The sequence below is a fragment of the Somniosus microcephalus genome, unplaced genomic scaffold (assembly GCF_052327205.1).
Source record: "Somniosus microcephalus isolate GS21.2 unplaced genomic scaffold, FLI_Smic_1.0 unresolved_chr1, whole genome shotgun sequence".
NCBI classification, from domain to species: Eukaryota; Metazoa; Chordata; class Chondrichthyes; order Squaliformes; family Somniosidae; genus Somniosus; species Somniosus microcephalus.
In genome coordinates this window covers 64357267-64361452 of record NW_028225179.1, presented here as the reverse complement: position 1 = coordinate 64361452, position 4186 = coordinate 64357267, and positions in this window count along the sequence as shown.

Sequence of the window (4186 nt, the reverse complement as noted above, 5' to 3'; positions counted from 1 at the left end):
TCATCCACTGTTTAAAGTTAGACTTGTTTTCTGAAATTTTAGATATGCCATTTCAATTTATAGATAAGCTGCATTAAGAACATAAGAAATAGGAGCAGGAGTCGGCCATTTGGCCCCTCGAGCCTGCTCCGCCATTCAATAATATCGAGACTGATCTTCTACCTCAACTCCACTTTCCTGCACTATCCCCATATCCCTGGATTCCCTTAATATTCAAAAATCTATCGATCTCTGCCTTGAATATACCCAATGACGGAGCCCCCACAGCCCTCTGGGGTAGAGAATTCCAAAGATTCACCACCCTCTGAGTGAAGAAATTTCTGCTCATCTCAGTCCTAAATGGCCGACCCCTAATTCTGAGACTGTGACCCCTGGTTCTAGACTCTCCAGCCAGGGGAAACATCCTCCCTGCATCTACCCTGTCAAGCCCTGTAAGAATGTTGTATGTTTCAATGAGATCACCTCTCATTCTTCTAAACTCTGGAGAATACAGGCCTAGTCTCCTCAATCTCTCCTCATAGGACAATCCCCCATCCCAGGAACCAGTCTGGTGAACCTTCGCTGCACTCCCTCTATGGCAAGTATATCCTTCCTTAGGTAAGGAGACCAAAACTGTACACAATACTCCAGGTGTGGTCTCACCAGGGCCCGATATAATTGCAGTAAGACGTCTTTACTCTTATACTCAAATCCTCTTGTAATAAAGGCCAACATACCATTTGCTTTCCTAATTGCTTGCTGTACCTGCACGTTAACACACTCACACACATGTATAGATTCCACTAATAATGTTAGCTCATCAATACAATATTGCAGGAATATGCTCTGTTGAGCGGTAAGTATACCCGGTTACATGAGAACATACAAACTAGGAGCAGGAGTCGGCCATTTGGCCCCTCGAGCCTGCTCCGCCATTTAATAAGATCATGGCTGATCATTGACCTCAACTCCACTTTCCCGCCCAATCGCCATATCCCTTGATTCCCTTAATATTCAAAAATCTATCGATCTCAGCCTTGAAGATACTCAACAACTCAGCATCCACAGCCCTCTGGGGCAGAGAATTCCAAAGATTCACAACCCTCTGAGTGAAGAAATTTCTCATCTCGGTCTTAAATGACCGACCCCTTATCCTGAGACTATGCCCCCTAGTTCTAGACACACCAGCCAGGGGAAACAACCTCTCAGCATCGACCCTGTCAATCCCCTTCAGAACCTTGTATGTCTCAATGAGATCCCCTCTCATTCTTCTAAACTCCAGAGAGTACAGGCCCATTCTACACAATCTCTCCTCATAGGACAGCCCTCTCATCCCAGGAATCAATCCAGTGAACCTTCGTTGCACCACCTCCAAGGAACATTGTACACAGGCTGCCTTAGATTTTAGACATATTGCTTGAATTTATAATTCTAATATTGTGAGTTATAGTTGGGCCATTTCATTCATTAATGTTTTAACTTCTATAAATGCCAACCTGAAGAACACATATAAAATATTAAATTATATGCTGTGCGTACTTAATTGAAAACTCTCCCATATTGACATACATATCTTTGAAAAACAGCAACTGGTATTTATTCCGCGCCTTAAACAAAGTAAAACGTCTCAAGGTGCTTCACGGCATCGTCAATCAGACAAAATTTGACACCGAACCCCTAGAGGAGATATTAGGTCAGGTGACCAAAAGCTTGACATCGGCGGCAGTGAGTGAGGGGCGGCCCGACCAGAGTGGGCCTGCGTGGGAACACTGAGCATCGGCGGCAGTGAGTGAGGGGCGGCCCGACCAGAGCGGGCCTGCGTGGGAACACTGAGCATCGGCGGCAGTGAGTGAGGGGCGGCCCGACCAGAGCGGGCCTGCGTGGGAACACTGAGCATCGGCGGCCGTGAGTGAGGGGCGGCCCGACCAGAGCGGACCTGCGTGGGAACACTGAGCATCGGCGGCAGTGAGTGAGGGGCGGCCCGACCAGAGCGGGCCTGCGTGGGAACACTGAGCATCGGTGGCAGTGAGTGAGGGGCGGCCCGACCAGAGCGGACCTGCGTGGGAACACTGAGCATCGGCGGCAGTGAGTGAGGGGCGGCCCGACCAGAGCGGGCCTGCGTGGGAACACAGTATCGGTGGCAGTGAGTGAGGGGCGGCCCGACCAGAGCGGGCCTGCGTGGGAACACTGAGCATCGGTGGCAGTGAGTGAGGGGCGGCCCGACCAGAGCGGGCCTGCGTGGGAACACTGAGCATCGGCGGCAATTTAAAATCGGCGGCAGTGAGTGAGGGGCAGCCCGACCAGAGCGGGCCTGCGTGGGAACACAGCATCGGTGGCAGTGAGTGAGGGGCGGCCCGACCAATTCAACAGCAGGGGAGAGAGGTAAAAAGTAATCAAAGTGTGACATCACCAGGAAGCAGGTAAGTGATTGGTTGGTGAGTATTTCTCTCTTTTTTAAAGTTTAACTCTGGTTTATAGTTACTAAGGTCTCTCTGGTGTATCGGGGACTGTTGGTAAACCAGTTAACTGTAGTGTAATTAGTGGGATTGATTGATTTAATTTAAATTCTATTAATTAAAGGGTAAGTCACGGCAGGAGAGCCCGGCCCCGTTGTATGCTCCTCCTGCAGTGTGTGGGAACTCAGGGACACTTCCTGTGTCCCTGACAACTACATGTGCAGGAAGTGCATCCAGCTGCAGCTACTGACAGACCGCATTGCGGCACTGGAGCTGCGATTGGATGCATACTGGAGCATTCACGATGCTGAGGACAGCGTGAATAGCACATTTACGGAGTTGGACACACCGCAGGTAGAGGTTGGACAGGAAGAAAGGAAATGGGTGACCAACAGGCAGAGTACTAGGCGCAGGCAGGGAGTGCAGGGTTCCCCTGTGGACATCCCCCTCTCAAAAAGGTACACCACATTGGGTACTGTTGGGGGGGATGGCTTATCACAGGAAGGCAGCAGCAGCCAACTTCTTGGCACCAGGGGTGGCTCTGCTGCACAGAATGGGAGGAAAAAGAGGGGTAGAGCTATAGTAATAGGGGATTCAATTGTAAGAGGAATAGATAGGCGTTTCTGCGGCCGCAAACGAGACTCCAGGATGGTGTGTTGCCTCCCTGGTGCAAGGGTCATCGACGTCTCCGAGCGGCTGCAGAACATCTTGGAAGGGGAGGGTGAACAGCCAGTTGTCGTGGTGCATATAGGCACCAACAATATAGGTAAAAAGCGGGATGAGGTCCTAAAAGCGGAATATAGGGAGTTAGGAGATAAATTAAAAAACAGGACCACAAAGGTAGTAATCTCAGGATTGCTACCAGTGCCACGTGCTAGTCAGAGTAGAAATAGGAGGACATTTCAGATGAATACGTGGCTAGAGGAATGGTGCCAGGGGGAGGGACATTGGAACCGGTTCTGGGGGAGGTGGGACCAGTTCAAACCGGACGGTTTGCACCTGGGCAGGGCTGGAACCGATGTCCTAGGGGGAGTGTTTGTTAGTGCTGTGGGGGAGGGTTTAAACTAAAATGGCAGGGGGTTGGGAACCTGAGCAGGGAGACAGAGGAAAGGGAAACAAGGATAAAAGCAAAAGATAGGAAGGAGAAAAACAAAAGTGGCAGTCAGAGAAATCAACGGTTTAAATCAAACGTGGCCACAGTAAATAATAATTCCAATAGGTCTAAGAGCGTTAAAAAAACAAGCCTGAGGCTTTGTGTCTTAATGCGAGGAGCATTTGTAATAAGGTGGATGAATTGGCTGCGCAAATAGAGGTAAACGAATGCGATTTGGTTGGGATTACGGAAACATGGCTCAAGGATGGCCAAGACTGGGAACTCAACATCCAGGGGTATTCGATATTCAGGAAAGATAGGCAAAAAGGAAAGGGAGGTGGGGTAGCATTACTAGTTAAAGAAGGGATGAACACAATTGTAATGAAGGATATTAGCTCTGATGAGGTGGAATCTGTATGGGTAGAATTGAGAAATACTAAGGGGAAAAAAACGTTAGTGGGAGTGGTATATAGACCTCCAGACAGTAAGGCGGAGGTTGGGGATGGCATTAAAAGGGAAATTAAAGAAGCATGCAATAAGGGCACAGCAGTCATCATGGGTGACTTTAATCTACATATAGATTGGGCTAACCAAATTAGTAACAATACTGTGGAGGAGGAATTCCTGGAGTATTTACGGGATGGTTTCCTGGACCAAT